The sequence below is a fragment of the Dama dama genome, chromosome X, assembly GCF_033118175.1.
Source record: "Dama dama isolate Ldn47 chromosome X, ASM3311817v1, whole genome shotgun sequence".
Taxonomy (NCBI): domain Eukaryota; kingdom Metazoa; phylum Chordata; class Mammalia; order Artiodactyla; family Cervidae; genus Dama; species Dama dama.
In genome coordinates, this window is record NC_083714.1 from 150192160 (window position 1) to 150211698 (window position 19539).

A 19539-nucleotide genomic window follows, 5' to 3' on the forward strand; every position below is an offset into this window, starting at 1 on the left:
GACAAGGGTCACCTGAAAGGACACACTGCGGCCTGTTTCTGGGCCTGCGGGCCTCTCTGCCAGCCCGAGGCCTCGCTGTCTGCTTATGCTCAGCCTGCCCCCAGCCTTCCCCCATTACTCCCTGGGCACTGTTTGGGCCAGAACAGAGAGGGGAAAACACTAACTGATTTCCTAACAACACGTTTCTCTCAACCATCCAGATCCAGCAGAGCCAAAGTTAGTGGCAACGCTAGCATTCTGCAAAGGTCAAAGGCCCAGAAACTCTCACTGAGTCCAGAGCAGCACCACATGAGGGGAGTCCCTGCCCCGGGCCCCACACCAAGTGGGCACCACAGGGCATGACTGATTCAAGCAGAACCAGATGAGCATGTCCAGGGTGGGGTGGTAACTCAGGGTGTCACCATGTGCTGATCTCTCAGTCACCTCCCTTTTGAGAGCCCAGTCTGGACAGGACTCCTGCCCAAAGGGGTTCAGGTGCTAGGGGATGTCCACCTGGAAGATGTCCCTCCCACCCCTCCCTGGCAAGGCCTGCAAAAGCCAGCGGGATTTGGCGAGCACAGTCATTTACTTCTGTCGCAGGTCGGGTAGCAGGGCTTGAATCTCCAGCTCTTCCAGCTCGTCGGGACCTAGGTTTTCTGGGCATAGCAAAGTTTCCCCAGTGTCTGCAAGACCTGTGTGCAAAGATAGGAGACAGAAAGAGAACAGGGTCATTCAAAGCCGTGCCTCCTAGAGACGAAGACCGTATCATGGAGGGGACATGAGGTGAATTGGGTCCTCTGGCTGAGCAATTCAGACTGGCTCACCTTGGCAAAGGGAATTCAGGGCAAGACCAAGCGAGGGAGGGAGCAAAATGAAACGGAGAGGCCTGGTGCTCCAGGAACCCACCAGGCCATGGGGAGCTCTCAGTCTGCCCACTGAAGGCCGCAGGGACAGAGCAGGAGGGCCCCAGTGGGGAGCCTGTGAACATCAGGTCCCCAAACGTTTTGCCAGCAGACAGGTGTTGCTGTGGGGCCTCACCACTGGGGAGTCAGGGGACTTGCTCAGGCCCGGCCGCAGGCAGTGCGGGTGGAACTGCCTGGGTTCCCAGGCTGGGTGCTGTACTGCCTCTCATGGTCTCTGCTGGGCACACACACGTGGGGACACACACACACACATGTGGGGACACACACACACACGGGGACACACAAACACGTGGGGACACACACACACACACACGTGGGGACACACAAACACGTGGGGACACACACACACATGTGGGGACACACACGTGGTGACACACACACACACACATGGGACACACACACACACACGTGGGGAAACACACACACACATGTGGGGTCACACACACACACACACAGAGGCAAGTGCCACGTACAGACCTGGATGTGCCTCTGCCTAAGAGCACAAATGGGGACTGAGGCCCAGAGTGGTGGTCAGGGAACCCAGCCACCGTCTCCCAGCCCAGGAACCCTCTCTGTCCCTCTGAAGAACCCTCAGTCCCCCCTACACCCCACCAACTGGTTCAACAGAAAACAAATGATCACAACCTGGCTGAGATCCAGGGCAGCACCGCAGCCAGGCAGTGCAGGGCCGGGCATCACTTGCCCACAATCACTGTGCAGCCAAACTTGTCCCCATCCCACAGCAAGGCCTGGATCTGGGCGGGGCTCATCCCCAACCTCTTCTTCAGCAGCTCCCACCAGGCCACGAACTCCCAGTCCCTGGTGCACCATGTGGATGGCCAGGGTACAGTGCTGGGTCTACATAGCATGGGCCACCATTCTATCTCCAGGGTCTTGACACTCTTTAAGATGAAACCTGCAAAATACTGTCAGAAGGACAGACAGCTAAACTTCATCTCCCAGGGCTCCCAGGGCTCCCAGGGCTCCCAGGGCCTCTTGTTGCTGCAGATATACAGAACCACAAAGGTCTGGAGCTTGATACAGCAGTCTCCAAGCTCACAGCCCTGGGCTGGACCTCAGCCCTATGAACCTGAGGTTCCTCCAAGCCTGCTGACACAAAATGGGGGATGGTGGTCAGAGAGGGCTGACTCCTTCCATCTGTCTCCACATGGTCTGCTGACAGGTGGATGGTGACCCAGAGGACACATCCATCACATGGAGACAGTGGGGAGGTCAGGAAGGAGGACGAGACAGCAGGAGAGAGGCACGTGGTGAGTTCCAAGACAGAGGGCTCCAAAACACTGGGAGCATTGAGGAGGGAGGGCAAGCCCCTGGCTTCACAGCCCAGAGGCTGGGCTCTGGTCCTCTCCCAGCACAGACAGGCACTGTCCTGGTCTTGACTTCCCCCACCCAGGCCACCACCCAACCCCTCGGCTCCCGGCCCCATCCCTGCCCATGCTCTGGAGATCCCCCATCTCAGCCCAGGGCTACTGAGGGCAGTTCCATGCTAACCAATCAGGCCTTGGCCCTGGGGCTGCCCTGGACCTCAGACGGCCCTGCCAGGTGTCTTCCCCATGCCTTTGGGAGCCACCTTCCTCCAAACCCTTCACACACCCTGGCCTCCACTGACAGCTGATGCCACAGCTCTCGCCCAGAACCTCGAGAAAGAACAAAGGAGTGCAGGGACTACTGGGACGGGCACACTCTGTGTCATCACCAGGGCCTGGGACTGCACCACACAGGGGTCACAGAATTCAAACCTCAAATAATCTGCTAGGTTACTATCACCTCATTCCATGGCTGGGGAGATGCTGAGAGATAGAAAGATAGCCCTTAACTGCAGGGGGCCTGACCACACCTCCAATCTCCCTTCTTTTCATTTACCTGGAGAGGAGTCCCTGTTTACTGGAGGGGGTTGGAGTCAGAGAAGCAGAGCCACAGGCCTGAACCTTAGCATGGTCTCAGCACCTCCGAGGGAGCCTCTGTTTCCACATGGCTGTGAGGACGAGGACAAGGTCCCAGAGGAACCCAGCCCAGGGCCTCCCAGGCCTTTCCTTCACTGAACACAGCAGAGCCACAGTTATCACAGGTCCATGAGGTCCCATGAGTTCTGGTTCCTACCCTGGTGGCCTGCTCTCCTCACCTCTGGATTCACCACCAGTAGCCATGAAGGTCATCCTTCCATACTTGTAACATTCCAGTGTCTTCCTCCCTCAAAGCCTTTGTAGGGTATGAGGAGACACATCATGCCCCTCAGAGTCAGGTGTTGGAATCTCAATTGCAAGTACCTCAGTGTGACACTACAGACAAAGGAAAGGTCTTCACAGAGCTGATGGAGGTCACCTGAGCCGATTATGATGGACCCTCTTCTTACAGGATGCCTGGCCCCATATGAAGGACACATTTACAGACAGACAGGCAGGCACACAGGAGAACTCCGGGTGAAGAGGAAGGCAGAGCTCTCCAAGCCCAGACGCTCCCACCATGGCCAGCAATGACCTGGAAGTGAGGTGGTAGAGATGGGACAGACTCTCCCCACAGCTCTCATGAGAGCCAAAGTCAGCTGACACCTCAACCTTGGCTCCTAGCCTCTTGAACCAACACAGTTCACAGGTTGAGCCACCCAGCCTGTGTCACCCTGACACAAAAGCCGTTCTCCAAAGAAGACCCTTTATCCAAAGAGGACACAGATGGCCAACAGGCACTTGAAAAGATGCTCAACATTCTTAATTATTAGACAAATTCAAATCAAAACTCCAATGAAGTATCACCTTATACTGGTCAGAAAGGCCATCATCAATAAAACCTATGAAGAATAAATGCTGGAGAGTGTGCAGAGAAAAGGGAACACTTGTACACTGTTGGTGAAAACATAAATCGGAACAGTCAATATGAAGAACAGTATGGAGGATCATTAAGCAACAACAAACAGAACTACCATATGATCTAGCAATCCCACTCCTGACTATATACCTGGAAAAGGCAAAAACTCTAATATGAAAAGATATATGCACCCCAATATTCATTGCAACACTATCTACAACAGGCAAGATATGGAAACATGCTAAATGTCCATCAACAGATGACTGGATAAAGAAGATGTGGTGCACACACACACACACACACACACACACACACACACACACACACACACATACACACACACACACAGAGGAATACTTCTCAGCCATGAAAAATAACCAAGTAATACCATCTGTGGCAACATGGATGGACCTAAAGATTATCGTATTAAGTGAAGTAAGTCAGAAAGAGAAAGACAAATAATCTGTGATATCACTTATATGTGGAAAAAAAGGATGATACAAATGAAATTATTTACAAAGCAGAAACAGACTCAGAGAACAACTTATGGTTACCAAAGGGGAAAAGCAGGGGAAGGGATAAATTAGGAGTTTGGGATTAACAGATACACACTACTGTGTATAAAATAGTACCACTGTGGTGCTGCAGAAGACTTTGAGAGTCCCTTGGACAGCAAGGAGACCAAGCCAGTCAATCCTAGAGGAAATCAACCCTGAATATCCATTGAAAGGACTAATGCTAAAGCTGAAGCTCCAATACTTTGGTCACCTGATGGGAAGAGCTGACTCCCCTGGCCCTTGTCCTCTCCCCGCCTGAGTCCTTGCTCTTCATACCAGGTCCCCAGTCTCTCACAGACCCAGATGTCAGGAAGTCAGCACAGGCCTAGTGTGCTCTTCTCACCCCAGGGGCTCCCAGGGATGCCGACAGGGGTGGGGATCTGTGGGGTTCCATCAGTCCTCCCTCAGGGTCCTGTCAGTCCTCCTCAAGGACCTCATCTTGTCTCTGGGTAGGACTTTGGATTCTCTCCTGTCCCCTACTAAGGCCCCAGCCCTTACACCAGGACACCAGTCTCTCAGAGACAAGGAAGATGGGAAGTCAGCCCCCTATACCAGGTCCCCAGTCTCTCTGACACCTGGATGTCAGGAAATGCAGCATGTGTTCATCTGCCCTATGTCTTCCCAGAGCCCACTCTGCTCTTGGGTCCAAGGTCCCCTCAGTGTCTTCACCTTGACTCTCAAAAGAACTAAGATCTTCCCCTCTGCCCATCTGAGGCCCTGCCCCTTCTCACATTTGCCTAATGTCTCTGAGACATGGATGTGGAAGTCAAAACAGGCTACCAAGTGCTCATCCCACCACAAGAGTCGCCCAGGGCTGACAGCAGGGTCAGGGATCTGTGGGGTTCCTTATATCCTCCCTCAGGGACCTCATCTTGAGCCCTGGAGAACCTGGGAATGCCCACCTTTCCTGACATCCAGGTCTCAGAGAAACTGGGGACCCATGATAGGGGGTGTGGCCTCAGGTGAGCAGAGGGAAGAAGCCCAGCTCCTCCAGGTTTCAAGTTAAGAACCCTGATGGAGGACTGAGGGGACCCTGGACCCAAGTCAGAGGAGTCCTCAGAGAAGCCCGTTTCTGTTGTCAGTCCAGGGTGAACATGGGGGTAGGATGAGTGCAATAGGCATGTGCTGAATTCCTGACATCCGAGTCTTGGAGAGACCGGGGCACTGGTATAAGGAGCCGGGCTTCAGCTGGGGAGAGCCGAGAATCCCAGGTCCTGCCCGGAGGCAAGGTGAGGTGGTTGAAGGAGGACTGAGGGGACCCTGCTTGAGGACTGATGGAACCCCACAGATTCCTGTCCCTGTAGTCATCTGGAAAACCTTGGGGTGAGAAGAACACACTAGGCATGTCTGCCTTCCTCACATGAGGGTCTCAGAGAGCCTGGGGACCTCGTGAAAGAGGCGAGGTCTCAAAATGGTGCATGGGACAGTCCCTGGTCCTGCCTGGAGTTCAGGCTCCATGCAAGGATGGACTGAGGGGGTTAGACCCCAACAGGGAGGCAGGGATCCTGGCCCTTGTGGGGACTCTTGGAAGCTCTAGAACTGGGTGTGCAGGGCGAGCAGTTTTTTGCTCGCTGACTTAGGGACCTCGGGAGGTGAGGTTTTTCGGGCAGAAGGCAGAGGCAGGACTTCCTAACCCCGAGGGAGGACTGAGCAGACTCCCACCTCCGTGGTCCGTGCTGGGAGGCCAGGCAGGATGTTAGGAGGAGGTGATGACCGAACATCTCACCAGCTTAAGACCCGTGTGATGCCCTGGGCAGGTGCGGCTGCATGTGGGGCCCCACCACCATTTCTGTTCAGACTCGGCTCTTGATCTGAGTTTCACTGAAGTGAAGTGAGGTGAAGTTGCTCAGTCATGTCTGACTGTTTGCGACCCCGTGGACTGTAGCCTACATGGCACCTCCATCCATGTGATTTTCCAGGCAACAGTACTGGAGTGGGTTGCCATTTCCTTCTCCAGAGGATCTTCCCGACCCAGGGATCAAACCCTGGTAGGTTTGTCCTACATTGTAGGCAGACGAGTTTCACTGCAGGCTCGCAAAGGTGAGGGATCAGGCTGGTCAGGGGAAAGCTGAGCACTACAAGGGAGCCCCAAGAGGCCCTCCCACTGCACAACAGGGGTACCTCACAGAGTCCACCCCCTTACCATCACAGAAGGCCCAAGGCTGTGCCACAGGATACCCTCGACGTGTCACCTCCATTTCTCTCACAGGAGCTCCAGGAAGCAGTTGGTGAAGACAGAGGTCTGAGGACTGTGTGCTGAGGTCAGAGAGCAAAGAAGGTCCAGGCAGTGCCAGGAGTCCAGGTGAGGAGGGGATTCCACAGGCCCTAATCCCCCTACCTTGTCATTACCAGAAATCTCGAGCTGTGCTATCTGCATCCTGGGGAACCACCTCACTTCCTCCTTCAGGTAGCAAGGGGACTGGCCAGCCAGGAGGAGCACCCCTGTGAGGTCTGAGTAAACCCCTCAAGGGTAGACCTGTAAGTGGTCTGAGTCAGACCACCCAGGGTGCAGTTCTCAACCAAATTAAGACCATTTAAATTCTCCTCCAAATTAAGACAACAGTTAAAGTTCACCTATTCATTTTTTGCCTGTAACTGTTTGCTTGAGACTGGTAAAAATACTACTTTCCTTTTTGACAGAAATTGTACAAATCTAACTGATGACTATGATTTTTACACTCTGTCATGGGGTGAATTTTGTTTTCCCCTCCAAATTCACATGTTAAGGCCCTAACCCCAGCACTTCAGAATGTGTTTCTGTTTGAATATAGGGACTTTGGAGGGGGGCTCAGGATGGGGAACGCATGTATGCCCATTGCTGATTCTTGTCAATGTGTGGCAAAAACCACTACAGTATTGTAAAGTAATTAGCCTCCAATTAAAATAAATAAATTAATTTAAAAAACAAACAACAACAACGAAAAAAGAAAGGTTAAATGAGGTCATATGAGTGGGCCCTCATTCATTCTGACTGTGGTTCTTTTAAGAAGAGTAAGTTTGGAGACATAAAGGAACACAGGTTTGGGCACGCACAAGGAAGTTGACTTCTGAAGATTCAGGATGGAGACCACCATCCGCAAGCCAAGGAGAGAGGCTTCAGGAGAAACCTGACCTGCTGACACCTTCATCTTGGACTTTCAGCCTTCAGTACTGTCAGAAGATCAATTTCTTGGGCTTTTCTGGTAGCTCAGTAGTACAGAACCTGCCTGATAATGCAGAAGACACAGATCCAATCCCTGATCTTAGAAGACCCCACATGCCACAAAGCAACTACCCCATGCACCACAACTGTTGAGTCTGTGCTCTAGAACCTGGGAGCCGAAACTGTTGCAGGCTGTGTGCCCTAGAACCCGTGCTCTGCAACAAGAGAAGCCACCACAGTGAGAAGCTTGCACACCACAGCTAGAGAGTAACCACCATTCGCCATAACTAGAGAAAAGCCTGTGCAGCAACAATGGCCCAGCAAAGCAAAAAATAAATCAACAAATAAAATTATTTTTTAAAAAAAGTAAATGAATTTCCATTGTGCATGCTACCCAGTCTGTGACACTTTGTTCTGGCAGCCCTAGCACACTAATACCTGATTCTTCTTTTGCACCTTTGCCTCTTCCTAGTGGTGGAACTCCAGAAAATGGGAAATGGGGATCTGCTTGAAGGAAATGAGAGAAAAATATACTTTGGGAGAAACAACATGTTTGCCTAAAAACTCTGTCTCTTGGCCTAACATTTGGGAGATTTTCTGAGGAAGACGTGTGTGGCAGATCCTGCCCATGTCCCCTCTGCCTCATGGCTGCAGCACATACCAGACAGTTACTAAAGTGCAAGCAGCTCGTCAGTGGCTTGGAGGTTTTTCCCTCATGCCTGAAGCCTACTTTGTCAGTGCTTAGGGCAGACTGGAAATGTCAGAGACGTGATGTTTTGTGACCCATAGGAACTGGAGTATAAATACCCCAGCTCCCTCAGCCTCAAACATGATAACTCAGGTAATTCTCCATAGGCTAGCAGAGTTCTCCAGTAGAATGAAGCTCTCTTAATCTTTCTTGAAATGCAACTTTTCTTGGCTCCCTTCCTATCTCTATTGAAGCTCTCCATCCTTTCTCTGGAAAGCACATCTCCCAAGGAAACTACTTGCTCTAGAATTCTTATTTTAGGCTGTGATTCTGGGGGAATCAAAACTAGGGCCACCTGCCTTCTAGCTCCCTGTGTGTTCATATGAAACATCCATATTTCAAGATGTTTTTGTAGTTTCTAATTTAACAAGATGATACATTGCATTGGGGATTACCTGTTGGCTCAATGGTAAAGAATCTGCCTGCCAATGCAGGAGACTCTGGTTCAGTCCCTAGGTCAGGAAGATCCCTGGAAAAGGAAATAGAAACCCACTCCAATATTCTTGCGTGGAGAATTCCATGGATATAGGAACCTGGTGGGCTACAGTCCATGGGATGATGAAAGAGTCAAACACGACTTAGTAACTAAATGACAACACTGCATCCCATTTTTTCTGTGGCAAGGTGGTGGTAAGTGGTTCATCGACCGTTGAACCCTGGAGCCTCTCCGTGCAGGAAAGGGTGTTCTAAAGTCCTGCCTGTGGAAATGCCTTTGTGTCAAATCATCAATGCTGCACTTTTTCCTTCTATAAACACCAAAGCCCAATATTTTCAGTACTTATTGGCTTTAAAAAAGTGTTTAAATTGAAGGACAATTGCTTTATAGAATTTTGTGGTTTTCTGTCATACATCAACAAGAAGCAGCCATAGGTACACCCATTTGCCTTCCCTCCCGACCTCCCTCCCATCTCCCTCCTCATTCCACACTTCAGTTTGTCGCAGAGCTCCTGTTTGACTTCCCTGAGTAAATTCCCATTGGCTATCTATTTTACATAAAGTCTTTTAAATTTCTATGTTACTCTCTCCATGCATCTCACCTCCCTCCTCTCCTCCCACTGTGTCTTTCTTGGCTTTGCCTAGCCTGCACTCTTGCATCGCATCTCCATGATGGGTAGGTGTGTTTGCATCAGGGTGGAGTGGTTTTAATAAGTTATCTTGTGCCTGAGCCACATGTTTCCCTATGGGGCTGCTCTAATACCTGCTGTGAAGTTTTCATGGTCCATGGGGGTGCAGTTGGGGGAGTTGCTTCTGAATAGTGGTCCAAGCGACTATGAGAGAAACAGACTTCTGAGGAACAGTGCAAGCTGCCCTGGGTGTGCAGTTAAGCTTCTGCTAAGCCCACTGACCCTAAGCCCTTTCTTGTTACTTTCAGACTGCTGTTGAGCGTGTCAGAGGTTGAGGTCCTCTCAGTGACTACTCAGAACAAGGTCAAGGATGTTCTAAATTGAGTAACTTTCAAACTTCTAGGCTCCCTTAACCCCCGAAACTGTTTACAGCCAGGCCCACAGTTCTGGAATGATGAGCCCTGGGACAAATCTGTGGATGAATGCATTAGCCACGTCTCACCTGACTGTGCATGTAGCCTCTGCAGCTGGTTTGCTGACAGGATCACCTGTCTTTGCCCCAAGAGGAAACGTTTTGTCACAGAAACTATTTCTCTGCCACATCTTTTGTGAATCTTTTGCTATTAGCACAATGATCCTAAGAAGTATTGCTGGCTTAAAGGATTTATGTGAGTCAGCCAGGGTTCTACCACCATAGTGTTTAATCCCTGCCCGAATCCTTTCTCATCTTCTGATCCCATCTGGTCGGGTTTTCCTTCCAGATGCTCACCTCCACTTTGCTTCTCTACTACCATTTAGACTGTTTAATAGCCTCAGGTGTCATCACCTCAACTGGGGGGGTCCCTGTGGTTACCTCCAAGTCCACCTCCTTGATCTTAATTCTACATATTCCAGGCACCTCTGCCTCCTGTTTCTCTGCTAATTATCCCCAAACATGCTTCCACTGTGTCCATCCCCAGCTAAGAAACATACTGTGCTCCCTATGGATTACCATACACCTTCCATTTTTCTCTGCTGGACTTTCGAGGCCCTCCACAATCTAGCCTGTTCCACACAGCCCAGCATGCTCTCATTCTCCATTGCTCAATGTGCTTTGCTTTTTCCTCTTACTATGAGCATTTCAGGACCTTTCCAGGGCTAGTGGATATGGGTATCCAGCTTGTGTACTGCCCCCGGCTCTGGGCATCATGCAAAGCTGGTCATTTCTACTTCATGATCTTGTTTTCCCACTGCTTGCCTGTCTGACTTCTTCTCATCCTTCAAAACATCCCTTAGCCACAATGTCTTCCTTAGTTGTGCCTAGTTTCATTAGTCTCCTCTTCCTTTGAAGTTCTACACGTCTTAGAAGCTCTCCCCCTATCCCCCAATAAGAAAACGCCTCTGCTATGGAGGGCATGTTGTTGTTATTTAGTTTCTAAATTTTATCCAGCTCTTTTGGGACCCCATGGACTATAGCCCATCAGGCTCCTCTGTCCATGGAATTTCCCAGGCAAATATACTGGAGTGGGTTGCCATTTCCTTCTCTAGAAGATCTTCCTGACCCAGGGATTGAACCCATGGCTGCCACATCTCCTGCACTGTAGGCTGATCCCCAGAGGGCATGTACCCCCACTTATCTTCCCATCCCAACAGCAGAACACAGTAGGACTTGATGACTATTGAATAGTTTTCTCTCTTTTCAAATGTGATTATTTTAACTCTCTCAACTACTTTCTGTGTTCCTGGAGGGAATAAAGGCTACCATCCGCATCTGTGGCTCACACAGTGCTGAGCACAGGATTGATGTTCTATAAATATTGGCACTTTGATTCCTGAGAATTATCTATAATTAAGACAGAAAGGAGGAAGAACATCAAATGTTGATACGTTTGTTAAGGCAAAATCAGCATCATTCTTAGTCTGAGCTCAGAGATATGTAATGTGACCCAAAGGTGTGTGATTTTCAAGTAATAAGGCCTGTTCCAGGAAGTTGTCCACATTATCCAGATACAAGAAAGGATGAATTATTTTTCACCACCAACAATGTAATTGATTTCAAGCAAGGTAGCTTCAATTATTTAGAATACTGAGTAGCTATTCAGGGTTATTTTTTAATTAATCTTTTTTTTTTTTTTTATTGCAGGATATTTGCTTTACAGAATTTGGCTCTTTTCTGTCAAACCTCAACATGAATCAGACATAGGTATACATATATCCCTTCCATTTTGAAACTCCCTCCCACCTCCCTCCCCATCCCACCCCTCTAGGTTGATACAGAGCCCCTGTTTGAGTTTCCTGAGACATACAGCAAATTCCTTTTGGCTATCTATTTTACATATGGTAGTATAAGTTTCCATGTTACTCTTTCCATACCTCTCCTCCCCTCTCCCCATGTCCATAAATCAATTTTCTATGTCTGTTTCTCCATTGTTGTCCTGTAAATAAATTCTTTAGTACCACTTTTCTGGATTCCATATATATGTGTTAGAATATGGTACTTATCTTTCTCTTTCTGACTCCCTTCACTCTGTATAATAGGTTGTAGTTACACCCACCTCGTTAGAATGGACTCAAATGTGTTCCTTTTTATGGCTGAGTAAAATTCCATTGTTTATATATACCACAACTTCTCTATCCATTTATCTATTGATGGATATCTAGGTTGCTTCCATGTTCTAGCTATTGTAAATAGTGCTGCAATGAACAATGGGATACATGTGTCCCTTTCAATTTTGGTTTCCTTTTTTTCCCCAGTGTCTTTATTTCTTTATGTATATTCAGATTTCTTTTTTCCCAATTATTTTTATTAGTTGGAGGCTAATTACTTTACAATATTGTAGTGGTTTTTGCCATACATTGACATGAATCAGGCATGGATTTGCATGTGTTCCCCATCCTGAACCCCCCTCCCAACTCCTTCCCCATCCCATCCCTCTGGGTCATCCCAATGCACCAGCCCTGAGCACTTCTCTCATGCATCCAACCTGGACTGGTGATCTGTTTCACACTTGATAATATACATGTTTCGATGCTGTTCTCTCAGAACATCCCACCCTCGCCTTCTCCCATAGAGTCCAAAAGTTTGTTCTATACATCTGTGTCTCTTTTGTTGTCGTGCATATAGGGTTATTGTTACCATCTTTCTAAATTCCATATATATGTGTTAGTATACTGTATCGGTGTTTTTCTTCCTGGCCTACTTCACTCTGTATAATGGGCTCCAGTTTCATCCACCTCATTAGAACTGATTCAAATGAATTCTTTTTAATGGCTGAGTTTGTGTATATGTACCACCGTTTTCTTATCCATTCATCTGCTGATGGGCATCTAGGTTGCTTTCATGTCCTGGCTATTATAAACAGTGCTGTGATGAACATTGGGGTACACATGTCTCTTTCAGTTCTGCTTTCCTCGGTGTGTAGTCCAAGCAGTGGGATTGCTGGGTCATATGGCAGTTCTAGTTCCAGTTTTTTTTAAGGAATCTCCACACTGTTCTCCATAGTGGCTGTACTAGTTTGCATTCCCACCAACAGTGTAAGAGGGTTCCCTTTCCTCCACACCATCTCCAGCATTTAATGCTTGTAGAGTTTTGGATAGCAGCCATTCTGACTGGCGTGTAATGGTACCTCAGTGTGGTTTGGATGTGCATTTCTCTGATAATGAGTGATGTTAAGCATCTTTTCATGTGTTGCTAGCTATCTGTATGTCTTCTTTGGAGAAATGTCTGTTTAGTTCTTTGGCCCATTTTTTGATTGGATCATTTATTTTTCTGGAATTGAGCTGCAGGTGTTGCTTGTATATTTTTGAGATTAATCCTTTGTCTGTTGCTTCATTTGCTATTATTTTCTCCCATTTTGAAGGCTGTCTTTTCACCTTGCTTTACACCTTCCTTTGTAGTGCAAAAGCTTTTAAGTTTAATTAGGTCCCATTTGTTTATTTTTGCTTTTATTTCCAGTATTCCGGGAGGTGGGTCATAGAGGAACTTGCTGTGATTTATGTCCGAGAGTGTTTTGCCCATGTTCTCCTCTAGGAGTTTTGTAGTTTCTGGTCTTACATTTAGATCTTTAATCCATTTTGAGTTTGTTTTTGTGTATGGTGTTAGAAAGTATTCTAGTTTCATTCTTTTACAAGTGGTTGACCAGTTTTCCCAGCACCACTTGTTAAAGAGATTGTCTTTTTTCCATTGCATAGTCTTGCCTCCTTTGTCAAAGATAAGCTGTCCATAGGTATGTGGATTTATCTCTGGGCTTTTTATTTTGATCCATTGATCTACATTTCTGTCTTTGTGCCAGTGCCATACTGTCTTGATGACTGTGGCTTTGTAGTAGAGCCCGAAGTCAGGCAGGTTGATTCTTCCAGTTCCATTCTTCTTTCTCAAGTTTGCTTTGGCTATTTGAGGTTTTTTTGTATTTCCATACAAATTGTGAAATTACTTGTTCTAGTTCTCTGAAAAAATACTGTTGGTAGCTTGATAGGGATAACGTTGAATCTATAGATTACTTTGGGTAGCATAGTCATGTTCACAATATTGATTCTTCCAATCCATGAACACGGTATATTTTCCATCTATTTGTGTCCTCTTTGATTTCTTTTATTAGTATTTTATAGTTTTCTATATATAATTCTTTTGTTTCTTTAGGTAGATATACTCCTAAGTATTTTATTAATTTTGTTGCAATGGTGAATGGTATTGTTTCCTTAATTTCCCTTTCTGTTTTCTCCTTGTTAGTGTATAGAAATGCAAGGGGTTTCTGCGTGCTAATTTTATATCCTACAACTTGACTATATTCATTGATTAGCTCTAGTAATTTTCTGGTAGAGTCTTTAGGGTTTTTTATGTAGAGGATCATGTCATCTGCAAACAGTGAGAGTTTTACTTCTTCTTTTCCCTCCTGGATTGCTTTTATTTCTTTTTCTGCTCTGACTGCTGTGGCCAACACTTCCAAAACTATGTTGAATAGTAGTGGTGAGAGTGGGCACCCTTGCCTTGTTCCTGACGTTAGGGGAAATGCTATCAATTATTCACCATTGAGGATAATGTTTGCTGTGGGTTTGTCATATATAGCCTTTAATATGTTGAGGTATGTTCCTTCTATTCCTTCTTTCTAGAGAGTTTTTTTTATCATAAATGAATGATGAATTTTGTCAAAAGCTTTTTCTGCTCTATTGAGATAATCATATGGCTTTTATCTTCCAGTTTGTTAATGTGGAGTATTACATTGATTGATTTACAGATGTTAAAGAATCTTCGCATTCCTGGGATAAAGCCCACTTGGTCATGATGTATGATCTTTTAAAGATGTTGGATTCTGTTTGCTAGAATTTTGTGAAAGATTTTTGCATCTATGTTCATCAGTGATATTGGCCTGTAGTTTTTTTGTTTTTTGTTTTTTGTTTTTTTTCTCTGTGTGTGTGTGTGTGTGTGTGTGTGTGTGTGTGTGTGTGTGGCATCTCTGTCAGGTTTTGGTAATATGGTGATGATGGCCTCATAGAATGAATTTGGAAGTTTACCTTCTGCAATTTTCTGGAAGAGTTTGAGTAAGATAGGTGTTTGCTTTTCTCTAAATTTTAGGTAGTATTCAGCTGTTAAATCATCTGCTCCTGGCCTTTTGTTTGCTGGAAGATTTCTGATTACAGTTTCAATTTCCCTGCTTGTGATGGGTCTCTTAAGATCACGTATTTCTTCCTGATTCAGTTTTGGAGAGTTATACATTTCTAAGAATTTGTCCATTTCTTCAAGTTGTCCATTTTATTGGCATATCGCTGCTGGTAGTAGTCTCTTATGATCCTTTGTATTTCAGTGTTGTCTGCTGTGATCTCTCCATTTTCATTTCTAATTTTGTTGATTTTGTTATTCTCCTTTTGTTTCTTGATGAGTCTGGCTAACAGTTTGTCAATTTTATTTCTATTTTCAAAAAAACAGTTTGTAGCTTTGTTGATTTTTACTATGGTCTCTTTTGTTTCTTTTGCATTTATTTCTGCCCTATTTTTTTAAGATTTCTTTCCTTCTACTAACCCTGGAGTTCTTCATTTCTTCCTTCTCTAGTTGCTGTAGTTGTAGAGTTAGGTTATTTATATGACTTTTTTTCTTGTTTCTTGAGGTAAGCCTGTATTGCTATAAGCCTTCCCCTTAGCACTGCTTTTACCATGTCCCATAGGTTTTGGGTTGTTATGGTTTCATTTTCATTCGTTTGTGTGCATATTTTGATTTCTTTTTTGATTTCTTCTATGATATGTTGGTTATTCAGAAGCATGTTATTTAGCCTCCATGTGTTGGAATTTTTAATAGTTTTTTTTTTTTTTCCTGTAATTGAGATCTAATCTTACAGCATTGTGGTCAGAAAAGATGACTGGAATGATTTCAATTTTTTAAAAAAATTTAACAAGGCTAGATTTATGGCCCAGGGTGTGATCTATTCTGGAGAAGGTTCTGTGTGCACTTGAGAAAAAGGTGAAATTGATTGTTTTGGGGTGAAATGTCCTATAGATATCAATTAGGCCTAACTGATCCATTGTGTCATTTAAAGTTTGTGTTTCCTTGTTAATTTTCTGTTTAGTTGATCTACCCACACGTGTGAGTGGGGTATTAGATTCTCCCACTATTAATGTGTTATTGTTAATTTCCCCTTCCATACTTGTTAGCATTTGCCTTACATATTGTGGTGCTCTTATGTTTGGTGCATATATATTTACAATTGTTATATCTTCTTCTTTGATTGTTCCTTTGATCATTATGTAGTGCCCTTCTTTGTCTCTTTACACAGCCTTTATCTTAAAGTTATTTTATCTGATATTAGTATTGTGAATCCCGCTTTCTTTTGGTGTCTGTTTGCGTGAAATATTCTTTTCCAGCCTTTCACTTTCAGTCTGTATGTGTCCCTTGTTTTGAGGTGAGTCTCTTTTAGACAGCATATATAGGGGTCTTGCTTTTGTATCCATTCAGCCAGTCTTTGTCTTTTGGTTGGGGCATTCAACCCATTTACATTTAGGGTAATTATTGGTAAGTATGGTCCCACTGCCATTTACTTTGTTGTTTTGTGTTCACATTTATACAACCTTTCTCTGTTTCCTGTCTAGAGAAGATCCTTTAGCATTTGTTGAAGAGCTGGTTTGGTGGTGCTGAATTCTCTCAGCTTTGGCTTGTCTGTAAAGCTTTTGAATTCTCCTTCATATCTGAATGAGATCCTTGCTGGGTACAGTAATCTGGGTTGTAGCTTATTCTCTTTCCTTACTTTAAATATGTCCTGCCATCCCCGTCTGTCCTGAAGAGTTTCTAATGAAAGGTCAGCTGTTATCCTTATGGGAATCCCTTTGTGTATTATTTGTTGTTTCTCCCTTGCTGCTTTTAATATTTGTTCTTTGTGTTTGATCTTTGTTAATTTGATTAATATGTGTCCTGGGGTGTTTCACCTTGGGTTTATCCTGTTTGGGACTCTCTGGGTTTCTTAGACTTGTGTGACTATTTCCTTCCCCATTTTGGGGAAGTTTTCAGCTATTATCTCCTCGAATATTTTCTCATGACCTTTCTTTTTGTCTTCTTCTTCTGGGACTCATGATTCGAATGTTGGGGTGTTTCACATTGTCCCAGAGGTCCCTGAGGTTGTCCTCATTTCTGTTTGTTCTTTTTTCTTTTTTCCTCTCTGCTTCATTTATTTCCAACATTTTATCTTCTACCTCACTTATCCTACCTTCTGCATCATTTATTCTACTGTTGGTTCCCTCCAGAGTGTTTTTAATCTCATTTATTGCATCATCCATTTTTAATTGACTCTTTTTTATTTCTTCTAGGTGCTTGTTAAACATTTCTTGCATCTTCTCAATCCTTGTCTCCAGGCTATTTATCTGTAACTCCATTTTGTTTTCAAGATTTTGGATCATTTTTATTATCATTATTCTAAATTATTTTTCAGGTAGATTCCCTATCTCTCCTCTTTTGTTTGGTTTGGTGGGCATTTTTCATGTTCCTTTACCTGCTGTGTATTTATCTGCCTTTTCATCTTATTTAGATTGCTGTGTTTGGGGTGACCTTTCTGTATTCTGGTAGTCTGTGGTTCCTTTTTATTGTGGAGGTTTCTCCCAGTGGGTGGGGTTGGACGATTGGCTTGTCAAGGTTTCCTGGTTAGGGCAGCTTGCGTTGGTGTTCTGGTGCATGAAGCTGGATTTCTTCTCTCTGGAATGCAATGGAGTGTCCAGTAGTGAGTTTTGAGATGGGTTTATGGGTTTGGTGTGATTATGGGCAGCCTGTATATTGATGCTCAGGGCTATGTTGCTGTGTTGCTGGAAAATCTGTGTGGTATGTCTTGCTCTGGAACTTATTGGCTCTTGGGTGGTGGTTGGTTTCAGTGTAGGTATGGAGGCTTTTGGATGATCTCTTATTAATTAGTGTTCCCTGTAGTCAGGAGTTCTCCAGTGTTCTCAGCTTTTAGGCTTAAGCCTCCTGCCACTGGATTTCAGTCTTAGTCTTCCAGTAGCCTCAAAACTTCTCCATTCATACAGCACTGATAATAAAACTTCTTGGTTAGTGGTGAAAAGATTCTCCACAGTGAGGGACACCCAGAGTGGTTCACAGAGTTACATGAAGAAGAGGAGAGGGAGGAAGGAGATAGAGGTGAGCAGGAGGAGAAAAAGGGGTGCTGATGTCCAGCCCCAGCAGGACCAGGAATACCCAAGGGATGAGTGGTGTTGGTGAGGAAGAAGACAGTCACACACAGAGACGGTTGCGTAGAAGAGGTAGCTTTTTTTATTTTTTAGGATAGCTCAGTTTTTATAGAATGAATATTACCTCCCCCTTAAGTCACCACATATTACATTGGATATTGGTTTGTGCTTCCATCAATATTTTTCCCCATATTTCCCCCCTGTGATTTCATCTAGAACATTCCCGATTATAAGGTTTTTTCTTAAATGTCCCGTACATAGTCTTCTTGCTTCAGTGGCCTAACATTCTCATTCTAACAAAAACAGTGTTCCATAGATTCCAGATATAGTATGAATTCTCTGGGTAATAAAACAATACATGAGAAGGGTCACAGTAACATGTTTGACATTTCTGAGAATAGTACCATGAGAAAACCCTGATATTTTTCTCTACCTGAAACCACAAAATCTCGATTTACAATGATTAACTATTAAACAGCAAAAACGCCTCTAAAGCAGAAAAACACCTCTATTAATAGTGAGATAATGACAGTGAAGCTGGTTAATATAAATCTATTGAACTCATATGTACCCCATTTCCTAACTCTACAAAAATACCCATAATATCCCAAGTTGTTTAAAGAAAGAGAAACAACAGACAAATAACAGCAAGGAAATAGCAATAATGAAAACCCTTTCAACCAAGGAGCAAGTAAACTAAAGCAGTATATCTACTTCTAAATCTAAATGCCTCTACTCTTTTCTATTCTAGAACATTATAATCTTTTAAGCAAGCAGCCAAACTATACCTGTGGCCTTTTCTTTTTTGACTTGATGCTTATGGTCATGTCCTGAGCCAGAGCAATCATAAGCATTTCCAAAAAGGCTTGGACTTTTCCAGGGAGGCCTTATTACTATATATTATATTTCCAAAAATTAATAGAAAGCCCAACAACAGTAAGGCAGAAGGAAGAAAGTGACGTACCGGGCCCCCGGGACAACCTCGAAGGGAAGAGCTGCCTTACAGGTTCCTTTCTTGTCCTGGTGGCTCCTGAGGGGACATATTGGGTCCCTGGGGCAGCCCTATGTGAGGAAGAGCTGCCTTGCAGGTTCCTCTCTCATCCCGTGACCTTGTCATTTTTTGGGTGCACCCCGGTGTCTCCCAACAAAGGGGGACTCAACAGGAAAGAGACAGATCTAGGCAGTACTCTGTTCCCTAAGTATTCTCCACAGCCCAGAACACCCACAGAGATTCACAGAATTGGATTGAAAAGAGAAGGGGGAGGGAGGAAATAGAGGTGATCTGGGGGAGAAAAAGGAGAGTCAAAAAGGGGGAGAGAGTAATCAAACCAGTAATCACACTCCTGAGTAAAAATGGGTACTGAAGTTTGGATTCTTAAATGTCCAAAATTGATATCAAATACTGAAAAACAAAGATTAAAAATCTAGAGTAGAGGTTAGACTCTTAAAAATACAATATTAAAAAAACAAAAACAAAAAATTTAAGAAATATATATGAAGATTGCTTTAAAAATAGGGTCCTTTTTTGCAAGGTTATAGTGGGTTATAAAAATGAAAATTGAGGAGTAATAGAGGACTTAAAAAAAGAAGAAAAATTTAATTAAAAAATAATAATAGTAAAAATATATCTAGGAATTTCTCTGGAGCTGTTGCAGGCAGTGTGGGT